The 16,750-nt window shown below is 41.3% G+C and overlaps 1 pseudogene across 1 annotated transcript in view; it reads left to right on the top strand.

Moving 5' to 3' along the window:
• Nucleotides 1-16,750, top strand: part of LOC100895838 (DNA repair protein RAD51 homolog 3-like) — a 42,808-nt pseudogene that overhangs the window by 11,500 nt on the left and 14,558 nt on the right. Inside the window, exon 5 of the transcript XR_013535525.1 lies at nt 11,053-11,184. The product of XR_013535525.1 is annotated as a DNA repair protein RAD51 homolog 3-like (transcript). The remainder of the gene's footprint in view (nt 1-11,052; nt 11,185-16,750) is intronic.

Raw genomic sequence — 16,750 nt, 5'->3', positions numbered from 1 at the left:
AACCTCTGCTTCTCGTGTTCAGGTGATTCTCCTGACTTGGCCTCTCAAATAGCTGGGACTACAGGCATGCGCCACTGTGCCTGGCTACTTTTTTCTTTTTTTTTTTTTTTTTTTGTATTTTTAGTAGAGACAGGGTTTTGCATGTTGGCTAGGCTGGTCACCCGGCCGGCCTGCCTTTAATAAGAATCCTGTTAGGTCAGTTTAGTAAGAATTTCCTTACCCATGATGTCTCACTGTTAGAAATTGTCTATCCACTGACTGCTTCACCAGCACTTTTTTTTTTTCCTTGAGATGGAGTCTCAGTCTGTCACCAGGCTGGAGTGCAGTGGCACAATCCCAGCTCACTGCAGCCTCCACCACGACACCCAGCTAATTTCTTTTGTGTTTGTTTTTAGTAGAGACAGGTTTCACCCTGTTGGCCAGAATGGTCTTGATCTCTTGACCTCATGATCCACCTCCCTTTGCCTCCCAAAGAGTTGGGATTACAGGCGCGAGCCACCATGCCCGGCCTTACCTTGCTCTTGGCTGTGAATCCCCACTTGTCCTTGTATTCTGATTTGAACCCAGTCTCTCACCTATTGTGATACCTCTTTTGGAATAGCCTTGAATAAAGTCTCCTTACTGTTTTAAGAAGTATTCGAATAATTTTTTTAACACAAATTGCCCTTCAGAAAGATTGCATCAATTTCTACTCTTATTAGCAATATATTAGAATGCCTGTTATCCATCATCCTAATCTTACGAATATTTTTGCCGGGATTCTGCATAGAAAATGCCCTCTTTGTTCACTTCAACCTCCAACTCCCAGGTTCAAGTGATTCTCCCACCTCAGCCTCCCAACCAGCTGGGATTACAGGTGCCTGTCACCACCCCTGGCTAATTTTTTGTGTTTTTTAGTAGAAACAAGGTTTCACCATGTTGACCAGGCTGGCCTTGAACTCCTGACCTCAGATGATCTGCCTGCCTTGGCCTCCCAAAGTGCTGGGATAATGGGTGTGAGCTACCATGCCCAGCCTCAGATCTAAGTCTTTAATTCATTTTTTTTGGTTTTCATATATGGCAAGAGATAGGGGTCTAGTTTTCTTCTGCATATGGATATCCAGTTTTCCCAGCACCATTTATTAAAGAGACTGCCCTTTTCTAATGTATGTTCTTGGCACCTTTATTGAAATTGAGTTTACTATAGGCATATGAATTTGTTTCTGGGTTCTGGGTTCTGTTACATTAGTCTATGTGTATATTTTTATGCCAGCACCATGCCGTTTTCATTACTGCAATGCTGTAGTATAATTTGAAGTCAAGTAATGTGATTTCTCTAGTTTTGTTCTTTTTGCTCAGGATAGCTTTGGCTATTCTGGGTCTTCTATGTATGTTGATTTTTGTATCCTGTAACTTCACTGAATTTCTTTATCAGTTCCAATAGTTTTTTGGTGGAGTCTTTAGGTTTTTCCAAATATCAGATCATATCATCTGCAAACAAGGATAATTTGACTTCTTCCTTTCCAATGTGGACATCCTTTATTTTTTTCTCATTCCTGATTGCTCTTGCTAGGACTTCCAGTACTATGTTGAATAACAGTGGTTAAAATGAGCATCTTTGTGGTGTTCTAGATTTTAGTTCAGTTTTTCCTCATTCAGTATAGTATTAGCTGTGGGTCTGTTGCATATGGCTTTTATAGTGTTGAGGATGTTCCTTACTATACCCAGCTTTATGAGGGTTTTTATTATGAAAGAATTTTGAATTTTATCAAATGCTTTCTTTAGCATCAGTTGAAAATATGTGGGGTTTTTTTGTTTTTGTTTTTGTTTTGAAAAATAGAGATGAGGTTTCACCATATTGGTCAGGCTGGTCTTGAACTCCTGACTTCAGGTGATCCACCGCCTAGGCCTCCCAAAGTGCTGGGATTACAGGCATGAGCCACCAAATCCCGGCCTCTAAATATGTGGTTTTTGTCCTTCATTCTGTTGATATGCTGTATTACATTGATTGATTTGCATATGTTGAACCATCTTTGCATCCCTGGGATAAATAAATCCCACTTGGTCACGGTGGATGATCTTTTAATGTATTTTTGGATTCAGGTTGCTAGTAATTTTGTTGAGGATTTTTGCCTTAATGTTCATCAACGATATTAGCCTATGGTTTTCTTTTTTTTTAATGTGTCTTTGTTTGGTTTTGGTATCAGGATAATACTGGCCTTGTAGAGTGAGTTTGGAGGTTTTTCATTTTCCTATATTTTTCAGAATAGTTTGAGCAGGATTGGTGTTCTTTAAATGTTTGTTAGGCCAGGCACAGTGGCACATGCCCATAATCCCAGCACTTTGGGAGGCTGAGGCAGGCGGATTACAAGGTCAGGAGTTCGAGACCAGCCTGGCCAACACAGTGAAATTCCGTCTCTACTAAAAATACAAAAATTAGCTGGATGTGGTGGTGGGCACCTGTAATCCCAGCTACTTGAGAGGCTGAGGCAGGAGAATCGCTTGAAACTGGAAGGTGGAGGTTGCAGTGATCCAAGATTGCACCACTGCACTCCAGCCTGGGCAACAAGAGCAAAACTCTGTCTGAATGAATGAATGAATGAATGAATAAATAGATAAATGTTTGCTAAATAAAATTCAGCAGCAAAGCCGTGGGGTCTTGGGCTTTTCTTTGCGAGGAGATGTTATTTCAGCTTCTGTTTTATTACTTGTTATCGGTGTATTCAGGTTTTGAATCTCTTCATAGTTAATCTTCGTAGGTTGCGTGTGTCTAGAAGTTTGTCTATTTCTTCCAATTTATTGGCATGTAGTTGCTCATAGTAGCCTCCAATGATCTTTTGAATTTCTGTGGTATTGGTTGTAATGTCTCCGTTTTCATCTCTGATTTTATTTATTTATATCTTAGTCTGCCTAAAGGTTTGTTGATTTTCTTTTCAAAAAACTTTTTGTTATGTTAATCTTTTGTACTGTTTTCCTTGTTTTAATTCCATTTATTTCTACTCTGATCTTTTTTTTTTTTTGAGACCGAGTCTTGCTCTGTGCCTAGGCTGGAGTACAGTAGCATGATCCCAGCTCATTGCAACATCCGCCTCTTGAGTTCAAGCAATTCTCCTGCCTCAGCCTCCTGTGTAGCTGGGATTACAGGTGCCCACCATCACTCCCAGCTAATTTTTGTATTTTTAGTACAGGTGGGGTTTTACCATCTTGGCCAGGCTGATCTTGAACTCCTGACCTCAAGTGATCTGCCTGCCTCAGCCTCCCAAAGTGCTGAGATTACAGGCGTGAGCCACCAATCCTGGCCTTCTGATCTTTATTATTTCTTTTATTTTACTAATTTTAGGTTTGGTTTGCCTTTGCTTTTCTAGTTCTTTAAGGTGCATCATTAGGTTACTTGCTGTTTTTCTACTTTTTTTTTTTTTTTTTTGAGACAGACTCTCTGTTGCCCAGGCTGGAGTGCAGTAGCACAATTTTGACTCACTGCAACCTCTGCCTCCTGGGTTCAAGCAATTCTCCTGCCTCAGCCTCCCTAGAAGCTAGGACTACAGGCATGCACCACCCTGCCTGGCTAATTTTTTGTATTTTTAGTAGAGACAGGGTTTCACCATGTTGGCCACGCTGGTCTTGAACTCCTGACCTCAGGTGATCCGCTCACCTCAGCCTTCCAAAAATGTTGGGATTACAGGCATAAACCACCACACCTGGCCCAGTTTTTCTACTTGTTTGATGTAGATGCCTATAGCTATAAACTTTCCTCTTAGTACTGCTTTTGTAGTATTCCATAGGTTTTGGTATGTTGTGTTTCCATTATTTTTTTCAAGAAATTTTTGAATTTCTTAATTTCTTCAGTGACCCCACTGGTCATTCAGGAACATATTGTTTAATTTTTATGTTTTCGTTTAGTTTCCAAAATTCCACTTGTTACTGATTTCTAGGTTCATTGCATTGTGGTCAGAAAATACTTGATATTATTTCAACTTTTTTGAAATTTTTAAAGATACTCCTGATGGGTTGTATGCGTCTTAGGAATTTATCTATTTCTTCTAGGTTTTCCAATTCATTGGCGTATCGTTGCTCATAGTGGCTTCTGATGAACCTTGAATTTCTCTGGTATTGGTGGCAATTTTTCCTTTTTCATTCTCTGATTTTGTGTCTTCTCACTTTTTTTGGCCTATCATATGGATCATATGGTCTATTTATTTATTTTATTTTATTTTTTTGAGACGGAGTTTCGCTCTTGTTACCCAGGCTGGAGTGCGATGGCGCGATCTCAGCTCACCGCAACCTCCGCCTCCTGGGTTCAAGCAATTCTCCTGCTTCAGCCTCCTGAGTAGCTGGGACTACAGGCGTGCACCACCATGCCCAGCTATTTTTTGTATTTTTAGTAGAGACGGGGTTTCACCTTGTTGACCAGGATGGTCTCGAGCTCTTGACCTCGTGATCCACCCTCCTCAGCCTCCCAAAGTGCTGGGATTATAGGCTTGAGCCACCACGCCCGGCCCTATTTATTTATTTATTGAGATGGAGTCTCACTCTGTCGCCAGGCTGGAGTGCAGTGGCACGATCTTGGCTCACTGCAACCTCCACCTCCCGGGTTCAAGTGATTCTCCTGCCTCAGCCTCCTGAGTAGCTAGGACTATAGGCACATACCACCACGCCCAGCTAGTATTTGTATTTTTAGTAGAGATGGGGTTTCACCATGTTGGCCAGGATGGTCTCAAACTTCTCACCTCATGATTTGCCCTCCTTGGCCTCCCAAAGTGCTGGGATTACAGGCGTGAGTCACCACACCTGGCCTGTATGGTCTATTCTTTAGAACGATCCATGTGCTGAGAAGAATGTGTATTCTGCAGCCATTGGATTAAATATTCTATGCTTATCTATTAGGTCCATTTGGTCTATAATGCAAATTAAGTCTGATATTTCTTTGCCGATTTTCTATCTGGATGATCTGCCCAATGCTGTAAATGAGGTGTTGAAGTCTTCAGCTAGTGTATTAGGATCATTCTCTCCTTTTAGCTCTATTAGTATTTGCTTTAACTCTATTAATATTTGCTTTATAGTAGCAACACTGGATGCTTCAGTGTTGGGTGCATACATATTTACAGTTGTCGTATTCTCTTGCAGAATTGACCCTTTTATCAGTACACAGTGATCTTGGTGTCTTTGTATAGTTTCTGTCTTGAAATCTATTTTGTCTGATAAAAGTATCACTATTCCTCTTGTTTGGTTTCCATTTGCATGGAATATTTTTTTTCCATCTTTTTATTTTCAGTCTGTGTATGTCTTTATAAGTGAAGTGTGTTAGTGTGTTTCAGGCAACAGGCTGTTGAGTTTGTTTGTTTGTTTTTTTTAATCAACCACCCTATGTCTTTTGATTGGAGAGTTTAGTCCATTTACATTTAGTGTTATTATTGATAAGTCAGGACTTACTCCTGCCATTTTGTTATTTGTTTTCTGGTCTTCTTTTCCTTCCTTTCTGTCTGTCTTTTAGTGAAGGTGGTTTTCTGTGGTGGTATGTTTTAATTTTTTGCTTTTTATTTTTTGTGTATCTGTTGTATATTTTTTTATTTGAGATTACCCTAAGGCTTGCAAACAGTATTTCATAACTCATTATTTTAAATTGATGACAATTTAACATTGGTTGTGTAAATAAATAAGCAAAGAGAAAACTAATAAAAACTCTCTAACTTTGTCCCCGCCTTTTTAACTTTTTGTTGTTTCTGTTTTGTTTTTAACTTTTAAGTTCAGGAGTACTGTACAGGTTTGTTATATAGGTAAACTCATGTCATAGGGATTTGTTGTACAGACCATTTCATCTGGTATTTGGTCTAGCACCTGTCAGTTATTTTTTCTGATCCTTCCCCTCCTCCCATCCTCCACCCTCCAGTAGACCCCATTGTCTGTTGTTTCCCTCCATGTGACCATGTGTTCTCATCATTTAGCTGCTTCTTAAAAGTAAGAACATACAGTATTTGGTTTTCTGTTCCTGCATTAGTTTGCTAAGGATAATGGTCTCTGGCTCCTTTTTCATTGTTTCTGTGTATATACTGTACTGTCTATGTCTTGGAAACTTAATGTTTTCAATAGATCCATCTTTTAGTCTTTCTACTTAAGATATTAGTAGTTTGCGCACCATGATTACATTGTAGGGTTTTGTTTGTTTTTGCTTGAGATGAAGTCTCCGATCTGTTGCCCGGGCTGGAGTGCAAGGGCACAATCTCAGCTCACTGCAACCTCCGCCTCCCGGGTTTAAGTGATTCTCCTGCTTCAGCCTCCTGAGTAGCTGGGATTACAGGCACCTACCACCATATTTGGCTAATTTTTCTATTTTTAGTAGAGATGGGGTTTTACCATGTTGGCCGGGCTGGTTTCAAACCCCTGACCTCAGGCAGTTTGCCTCCCTCAGCCACCCAAAGTGATGGGATTATAGGCATGAGCCACTGCACTGGCCTAATTGTATTGTTATACTATTCTGTGTACTTAACTATTACCAGTTAGTTTTGTACTTTCAGATGGTTTCTTATTGCTCATTAACATCCTTTTCTTTTAGGTTGAAGAACTCTCTAGCATTTCTTGTAGGATAGGTCTGGTGTTGATGAAGATGAAATCTCTTAGCATTTGTTTGTCTGGGAAAGTCTTTATCCTTCATGTTTGAAGGATATTTTTGCCGGATATACTATTCTAGGGTAAAAGTTTTTCCTTGAGCACTTTAAATATGTCATGCCATTCTCTCCTGGCCTCTTGAGGTTTTTACTGAAAAGTCTGCTTCCAGACATATAGGCACTGCTTTGTAAGTTATTTGTTTCTTTTCTCTTGCTCCTTTTCAGATTTTTTTTTTCTTTATCCTTGACCTTTGGGGGTTTAATTAATAAATATCTTGAGGTGGTCTTATTTGGGTTAAATCTGCTTGGTCTTCTATAACCTTCTTGTACTTGAACATTGATATCTTTCTCTAGGTTTGGGAAGTTCTCATATTTATCCCTTTGAATAAACTTTCTACCCCTATCTCTTTCTCTGCCTCCTCATTAAGGCCAGTAACTCCTAGATTTTCCCTTTTATATATACATAGAGAGGGATGAGGGTCTCATTTTGTTGCCCTTTTATATATAGAGAGAGAGATGGTAGTCTCCCAGGCTGGTCTTCAACTTTTGACCTCAAGCCATCCTCCCACCTTGGCCTCCCAGTGTTGAGATTACAGGTGTAAGCCACCACACCTGGCCAGATTTGCCTTTGATGCCATTTTCTAGATCTTGTAGGCCTGCTTCATTTTTTTTTTTTTCTAGATAGAGTCTTGCTCTGTTGCCCCGGCTGGAGTGCAGTGGCATGATCTCGGCTCACTGCAGCCTCCCTCTCCTGGGTTCTAGTGATTCTCATGCCTCAGCCTCCCATGTACCAGCTAATTTTTGTATTTTCAGTAGAGATGAGGTTTCCCTATGTCGCCCAGGTTGGTCTTGAACTCCTGGCCTCAAGCGATCCACTTATCCACATCCAGCTGCTTCATTCTTTTTCATTCTTTATGCTTTTGTTTCCTCTGACAGCATATTTTCAAACAGCCTGTCTTCAGGTTCACTAATTCTTTCTTCTGCTTGATTAGTACTGCTGGTGAGAGACACTGATTCGTTCTTCAGTATGTTAACTGCATTTTTAAACTCTACAACGTCTGCTTGATTCTTTTTTTGTTTTTGTTTGCTTGTTTTTTTGTAGAGACAGGCTCTCACTATGTTTCCCAGGCTGGTCTCGAACTCCTGGGCTCAAGCACACATCCCACTTCAGTCTCCCAAAGTGTTGCTTGGGGTTAGGGGAGGGGTGACTCCAGGCTACCTTGGCTGCCCCAGCTGGTATCTCTTTAGGTCACATGGACATGAAGTCCAGTGGCTCTGAACCCAGTACAGAACCAGGACTTGCCCTGGGATTGCAGTCCTTGTGGCCTAGACTGCTTTTCAAGTTTATTTAGGACCCCAGCACACTTTAGTCTACAGTGGCAAGGTTTGTCAGAACTCATGTAGCGACTGCTGAGATGGGCAATTCCCCTCCGGCTAGGGCTGGTCTAAATGCTCCCTCCCTAAGTTCGACCTGAGTTCTGCCTGGTATTGCTTTCTGCTGCGACAGGGCAGCACTGAATTCCAATGCATAGTCCCACAATTACTGCATTCTCCCTCCCTGAAGCATACCAATTTTCTCTCTGTGCCAGGCAGCCATTGCTGGGGTTGGGGGATGGACAGCGTTGGCAATTCAAGGCTGTCTTTCCTGCTCTCTTCAGTGCTTTTTGCAGTGATACGAAATTGAAACCATGTACTATGATCACTCATCTGAAATTTGGTTCTTATGAGAGTGCTTTTTTCATGTGGATAGTTGTTCAATTTGGTGTTCCTGTGGGGAGGACAAGCTGTGGAGACTTCTATTCGTCCATCTTGCCCTACCTTCTTCCCTCTTTTTTTTTTGTTCAAATAAAAAGTTTTGGGGCCAGTTGCAGTGACTCACCCTTGTAGTCCCAGCACTTTGGGAGGCTGAGGCAGGTGGATCACTTGAGCCCAGGAGTTTGAGACCAGTTTGGGCAACATGGCAAAACCCTGTCTCTACAAAATTAAAAAAATTAGCTGATGCGGTGATGTGCACCTGTAGTGCCAGCTACTGAGGTGGCTGAGATAGGAGGATCAGTTGAGCCCAGGGAGGTCAAGGCTGTAGGGAGCTGTGATTGCACCACTACACTCCAGCCTGGGCAACAGAGTGAGACCTTGTCTGAAAAAAAAATTTTATTGAACAATTTTGAAAATTAAGATAAAATTCATATTGCATAAAACTTACCATTTTAACCAAAATATATAGTTTAATAGCTTTTAGTAAATGTACAGTGTTAAGCAACCATCACTGTCTAATTCCAGAACTTTTTTTTTTTTTTGAGATAGAGTCTTGCTCTGTTGCCCGGGCTAGAGTGCAGTGGCACGATCTCAGCTCACTGCAACTTCCACCCCCCAGGTTTAAGCCCTTCTGTTTCAGCCTCCTGACTAGCTGGGATTACAGGCACCTGCCACCATGCCCAGCTAATTTTTTTGTTTTATTAGAGATGGGGTTTCACCTTTGTTGGTCAGGCTGGTTTCAAATTCCTGACCTCGGGCTATCCACCTGCCTCGGCCTCCCAACGTTCTGGGATTACAGGTGTGAGCCACCGAGCCCAGCCAATTCCAGAGACAGAGTTTCGCTGTTGTTACCCAGACTGGAGTGCAATGGCACAATCTCGGCTCACCGCAACCTCCGCCTCCTGGGTTCAAGCAATTCTCCTGCCTCAGCCTCCCGAGTAGCTGGGACTACAGGCGCGCACCACCGTGCCCAGCTAATTTTTGTATTTTTAGTAGAGACAGGGTTTCACCTTGTTGACCAGGATGGTCTTGATCTCTTGACCTTGTGATCCACCCGCCTCGGCCTCCCAAAGTGCTGGGATTATAGGCGTGAGCCACCGTGCCCGGCCCCTCCAGAACATTTTTATCTCCTCGAAAAGAAATCTTGTCCTCATTAAGTAGTCACTCCTTGTTTCCCTTTCTTCTCAAACCCTAGCAGCCACTATTCTGCTTTCTGTCTCTGTGGTGTCATATATTTTATCATCTTTTGTGTTTCACTTCTCTCAATCAGCATGTTTTCAAGATTTATTCTTGTAGCATATATCAGTACTGCATTTCTTTTTATGGCTCGATAATGTTCCATTGTATGTAAACGGCACATTTTGTTTGTGACTGGCAGTGTAGTAGCTTTGTTTACACCAGCATCACCACAGACTCTGAGTAATGCATTGTGCTTTGATGTTATGACAGCTATGATGCCACTAGACTGTAGGAATTTCTCTGCTCTGTCAGTAATTTTTTTTTTCTCGAAAGCCAGTAGCCTCATAGAAGGCTTTGTTATAATCTTATGGGACCAGTGTTGTGAATATGGTCCGTCATTGACTGAGATGGCTTATGCAGTGCATGGCTATGATTCCTTTTTTTGTGTGTGTATTCTTTATGTTTTTCCATGTATAAAATCCTATCATTAGTGAATAGTGATAGTTTTACTTTACAATTTGGATGCTCTTTCTTTCTTTCTTTTTTTCTCTTTTTTGCCTAATTGATCTGGCTAGAACTTTTAATATAATGTTGAATAGCAATGATGAAAACAGGCATACTTGTCTTGGTCCTGATGTTAGGGGAAAGCTTTCAGACAATCGCTATTAACTACTTAGATCTTCATTATGCACAGATTATGTAATTGTGAATTTGCCTACTTGGTGAAATTTATTTGTGATGTCAAAATAAAAACTAATACTGCTTTCTTCTTCTTTTCTTTTTCTTTCTTGAGACAAGATCTCTCTCAGTTGTCTAGGCTGAAGGGTTTTTGTTTCTCTTTCTTTCTTTTGACTCACAGTCTTGCTCTGTCACCCAGGCTGGAGTCAGTGGCATGATCTCGGCTCACTGCAACCTCCACCTCCCAGGTTCAAGTGATTCTTCTGCCTCAGCCTCCAGGGTAGCTGGGACTACAGGTGCCCACCACCACGCATGGCTAATTTTTTTTTAATTTTTAGTAGAGATGGGGTTTTGCCATATTGACCAGGCTGGTCTCAATTTCCTGTCTTCTGATCCACCCATCTCATCCTCCCAAAGTGCTGGGATTACAGACATGAGCCCGTAGGGGTTTTTTTAAGGAAACATAAAAGGAACCCTGAAGTTAAAATTCGTATATTTAATTGACAAATTTGTTGCTTTAACAAGACTTTTTCTTTAAGTGTTTTCACAAGTTTTACGAGGACTTTAAATGTGCTTGTTATAAATAAAGACTAGTGGCAAGTTATAAGAAAATTGTAATAATTACTTTTTTAAAGTTGATAAATTATCAAAGCAGAGTGAATTTTAATTTTTAGTGATTATTGCAGAAGGTATTGAGTGAACAGCTTTGTAACTTTCCACAAGAAAGCCATACTTTAGACAGCTGGAAATAAAACCCTAGATTTTAAGGTTTTTTTATGTAATGGACGATGGTTTTTGGATGTCATCTTTATTATTTTATTTTTCATACCAAATCTAATATTATCTCTTTTGTATTTAGGTTCGGTTGGTGATAGTGGATGGTATTGCTTTTCCATTTCGTCATGACCTAGATGACCTGTCTCTTCGTACTCGGTTATTAAATGGCCTAGCCCAGCAAATGATCAGTCTTGCAAATAATCACAGATTAGCTGTAAGTATTAACTAGTGAAGAGAGTTATACAACAAAGTCAAGACTGTATAAAATGTTAATGTCAAAATGTATAAAATGAAAGGCCAGGCGCGGTGGCTCAAGCCTGTAATCCCAGCACTTTGGGAGGCTGAGGCGGGTGGATCACGAGGTCAAGAGATCGAGACCATTCTGGTCAACCTGGTGCAACCCCGTCTCTACTAAAAATACAAAAAATTAGCTGGGCATGGTGGCACGTGTCTGTAATCCCAGCTACTCAGAAGGCTGAGGCAGGAGAATTGCCTGAACCCAGGAGGCGGAGGTTGCGGTGAGCTGAGATCCTGCCATTGCACTCCAGCCTGGGTAACAAGAGCGAAACTCCGTCTCAAAAAAAAAAAAAAAAAAATGTATAAAATGAAATAGCAAAATAGCATTTGCCTGAGTAATAAATAACATAGGCATGCAGTTTTGAGTAAAGTTTCTGTTTGGTTTGGTTTCTGTTAAAAAAATTTTAGTCATAAATGTCAGTTTTCCTTCAAAAAACAAGCGTAATTAATATGTCATTTTAAAAAATGGACTTTGTAGCTGGGCACAGTCTTCCTGTCTTCTGATCCACCCATCTCATAAGATGAGATGAGATCAGATGAGGCCCACGCCTGTTATCCCAGCAAGCACTTTCAGAGCCGAGGCAGGCAGATCACAAGGTCAGGAGTTGAAGACCAGCCTGGCCAATATGGTGAAACCCTGTGTTTTTACTAAAAAGAAAAAATAAAAAAAATTGGCCAGGCATGGTGGCACATGCCTGTAATCCCAGCTACTTGGGAGGCTGAGGCAGGAGAATTGCTTGAACCCAGGAGGTGGAGGTTGCAGTGAGCCAAGATGGCACCATTGCACTCCAGCCTGGGCAACAGAGCAAGACTTCATTTCAAGAAAAAAAAAATGAACTTTGTTTGATAAAGAAGTCCCACCTTTGTTAATTGCAGTGTCTTCTTTGTTTAAATAAACTTTGGATGTTTTTCAGGTCAACTCTTCCAACATCCCTGGTTTTCTTTTACTCTGAGTCTTTGATTATCATGTAATATATAATCACAGATTCAGAGGGATTTAAACATTACATAGTGTAAACAACCTAGATGATTTGAGGTAGAGCTAAATAACTCTTGAAGATTTGAAATGTGAGGAAAGAAGTAAATATAGGCTCAGAAGTGAAGAGAATTTCTTTTTTTTTGAGACAGAGTCTCACTCTGTCACTCAGGCTGGATTGCAGTGGTTTGTGATCTTGGCTAGCTGCAGCCTCCGCCTTCCAGATTCAAGCAGTTCTCTGCCTCAGCCTCCTGAGTAGCTGGGATTACAGGCGCTTGCCAAAATGCCCAGCTAATTTTTTTGTATATTTAGTAAAGATGGCATTTCACCATCTTGGCCAGGCTGATCTTGAACTCCTGACCTTGTGATCCACCGACCTCGGCCTCCCAAAGTGCTGAGATTACAGGCATGAGCCACCACGCCCTGCCTATATCTATCTATCTATCTATCTATCTATCTATCTATCTATATTTTTTAAGTTTTGCCTTACTCCTTTTTAACTGCCTGTTTACCGTTACTTCCCATTCTGAAACCGCATCTCACCATTGATGGAAATATACACACTTGTCTGGGAGTAAGATGTAAGAAGGTCAGACTGCTTAGCTTGATTTCTTTGTCCTCACCTTAATTAGAGAGACCTTAGCACATGCTTGTAATACATCATAAATAAATAAAGAACTTCCCCAATAAAATCATTTCAAATCAGACTTTTTTCTTTGAATTTCCAGATTTTTGCCTTTTGCTGAAAAGTATAGTGTCCCATGTTTGAATTACTTCTTGCTTAAATTAATTGTAATTTAGCATTTTGTTAATGTCAGTGAAGAGCTCCCAGTAGGGGGCACTCAAGACTAATGGGTTGCATAGTTCCTTATTTTGTTGTTGTTTTGTTTTGTTTTTGAGATGGAGTTTCGCTCTGTTGCCCAGGCTGGAGTGCAGTGGTATAATCTCGGCTCACTGCAACTGGGAGGCAGAGGGCCTCCCAGGTTCAAGCAATTCTCCTGCCTCAGTCTCCCGAGTAACTGGGACTACAGGTGAAAGCCACCACGCCCAGCTAATTTTTTGTATTTTAGTAGAGACAGGGTTTCACCATGTTGCCCAGGCTGGTCTTCAACTCCTGAGCTCAGGCAATCCGTTCATTTCGGCCTCCCAAAGCATTGGGATTACAGATGTGAGGTACTGCACCTGGATCCTTATGTTATTATTTTAACAGAAATAGCTTCATCTTTTCTGACTAAAAAAGCAATCCAAACAATAACATCAAATAGTAGGTAGTGTTTAAGAAGAGTGCTGTAAATATAAACGTTCTAACATGGAAGAAGATACATACAGATATATTATTGAGTGAGAAAATTTAAGTTGTATATAAAATATATTTAGTGTAATCCCACGTTAGAGAAAACTTGAAATTATATGTATGCATTTATATTTGTATATATGAAGAGAAATATCTGAAAGGACCAAAACATTAACAGTAGCTACTTCTTTTTTATTTTTTTGGATACGCAATCTTACTGGAGTGCAGTGGCACAATCAAGGCTCACTGTAGCATCAACATCCCAGGCTCAAGTGACCCTCGCACGTCAGCCTCCCTAGTAGCTGAAACTACAGGCGCATGTCACCATGCCTGCCTAATTTTTTTTTTTTTTAAATAGAGATAGGGTTTCATCATGTCTCCCAGCTGGTCATTAACTCTTGGGCTCAAGTGATCATCTGCTTACCTTAGCCAAAGTGCTTGGATTACATGCATGAGCCACTGTGCCCGGCTTTGGTTACTTCTAAGGATAGGATTTTGTGGGGTCAGGGACACACTTTCTCCCTCTTTATAAATTCTTTGCTTGAAGGTTCTTTCCCCCCCAATTAGCATATATATATATATATATAACGTGTATGGCTTTTGATAATGTGTTTTATAATTTTAAGGCCAGATGTGGTGGCTCACACCTATAGTCCCAGCTCTTTTGGAAGGCCAAAGTGGGAAGATCGCTTGAAGCCAGGAGTTTGAAACCAGCCTGGACGACAAAGCCTGACCCCATCTCTTAAAAAAAAGAAAAATACATAAAATAAGAATAATTGGCCAGGCAAGGTAGCTCATGCCTGTAATCCCAGCACTTTGGGAGGCTGAGGCAGGCAGATCATGAGGTCAGGTGTTTGAGACCAGCCTGACCAACAAGCTGAAACACCGTCTCTACTAAATATACACAAATTATCCAGGCATGCTCCTGTAATCCCAGCTACTCGGGAAGCTGAGGCAGGAGAATCGCATGAACCCAGGAGGCGGAGGTTGCAGTGAGCTGAGATCACACCTCTGCACTCTATCTAGCCTGAGCAACGCAGCGAGACTCCATCTCAAAAAGAAAAGAAAATAATAATTTTAAGGTATTTTTGGTTTATTTTTTTGAGACAGACTGTTGTCCAGGCTGGAGTGCAATGGGCTGATCTCAGCTCACTGCAGACTCTGTCTCAAGAAAAAGAATAAAAGAATATTATATGCTTTTTTTTTTCTTCTTTTTTTTTGAGATGGAGTCTAGCTCTGTCGCCCATGCTGGAATGCAGTGGCACAATCTCGGCTCACCACAACCTCTGCCTCCCAGGTTCAAGCGATTCTCCTGCCTTAACCTCCCAAGTAGCTGGGATTACAGGTGCGTGCCACCACGCCCAGATAATTTTTGTATTTATAGTAAAGATGTGGTTTCACCATGTTGGTCAGGCTGGTCTTGAACTCCTGACCTCGTGATCTACCCACCTCAGCCTCCCAAAGTGCTGGGATTATAGGCATGAGCCACTGCATCAGGCCCAGGTATGCTTTTTGTAAAAAAAAAAAAAAAGTTGTAAACAATAAAAAATGCAGAAAGTGATTATTCATTACCTAGAAATGGTGTAAATATTGTTATCTGGTGTAAATATTTTTGTTGACTTTATGCATATACAAACTTACTTTTTAGAAAATGAGTTCATGTCACAACAGTGGCTCATGCCCATATCCCAGCACTTTGGAAGGCCAAGGTAGGAGAATCCCTTGAGCCCATGAGTTTGAGACCAACCTGGGAAATACAGTGAGACTTTGTCTCTACAATTTTTTTTTTTTTTTGAGAGGGAGTCTTGCTCTGTTGCCCAGGCTAGAGTGCAGTGTGCTATCTTGACTCACTGCAACCTCCAGCTTCTGGATTCAAGTGATTCTCCTCCCTTAGTCTCCTGAGCAGCTGGATCACAAGTGCGCACCACCACACCGGGCTAATTTTCTTTATTTTTAGTAGAGATGGGGGCTTCACCATGTTAGCCAGATGGTCTCAATCTTCTGACCTTGTGATCCACCAGCCTCAGCCTCCCAAAGTGCTGGGATTCAAGGTGTGAGCCACCCTGCCTGGCCAATTTTTTAAAAATGTTAGCCAAGTATAATGGCATGCACCTATAGACCTAGCTACTTGGGAGGGTGAGGTGGGAGGATTGCTTGAGGCTGGGAGACGGAGGTTGCAGTGAGTCAGGAACATACCACTGTGCTACAGCCTAGACAACAGAACAAGACCTTGCCTCCAAAAACACAAAAAGAAAAAGAAAACGTGGTCATATACATGCTATTATGCAAAGCAGCTTTCTGTTTTTCACTTAATACAGTATGAACATTTTTTATGTACACTACTTTTTTTGTTTTGTTTTCCATGTACACTACTCATAAGTCTGCTTTACGCTAACAGCTATGTAGTATTTTGTTGTATGACTGTAGCATAGGATTTTTTTGTATTTGTTTTTAGGTTTTTTTTTTTTTTTTAGACAGGTTCTTGCTCTGTCACTCAGGCTGGAGTGCAGTGGCATGATCTTGATTCACTGCAGCCTCAATCTCCTGGGCTTAAGCAATCCTTTCACCTCAGTCTCCTGTGTAGCTGGGACTACAGGCACATACCACCACACCCAGCTGATTTTTAAATTTTTGGTAGAGGCCAGGTGCAGTGGTTCACACCTGTAATCCCACCACTTTGGGAGGCTAAGGCAGGTGGATCACTTGAGGTCAGGAGTTAGAGAACAGCCTGACCAACATAGTGAAACTTTGTCTGTACTAATAATACAAAGATTAGCTGGGCGTGGTGGTGCACACTTATAGTCCCAGCTACTCAGGAGGATGAGGCAGGAGAATCACTTGAACTCGGGAAGCGGAGGTTAGAGTGAGCCAAGATCATACCACTGCACTCCAGCTTGGGCGACAGAGCAAGACTCTGTCTCATACATACATACATAAATTTTTTGTAGCGATAAGGTCTCCCTATGTTGCCCAGGCTGGTCTCTAACTTCTGGGCTTGAGGAATTCACCTGTCTCAGCCTTCCATAGGCATGAGCCACTGTGCCTGGCCTGGAATGTAGTTTTTTAGCCACCTCTCTATTGATTTTCTTTTTTTCTTTCTTTTTTTTTTTTTTTTTTTTGTTTGAGACAGAGTCTTGTTCTGTCACCCAGGCTGGAGTGCAGTGGCACAATCTTGGCTCACCACAGCCTCCACCTCTAAGGTTCAAGAGCTTC

Source organism: Callithrix jacchus, chromosome 5, assembly GCF_049354715.1.
Source record: "Callithrix jacchus isolate 240 chromosome 5, calJac240_pri, whole genome shotgun sequence".
Lineage (NCBI taxonomy): Eukaryota > Metazoa > Chordata > Mammalia > Primates > Cebidae > Callithrix > Callithrix jacchus.
Note: the sequence above shows the minus strand (reverse complement) of the source record. Positions and strands in the feature narration are given on the sequence as shown.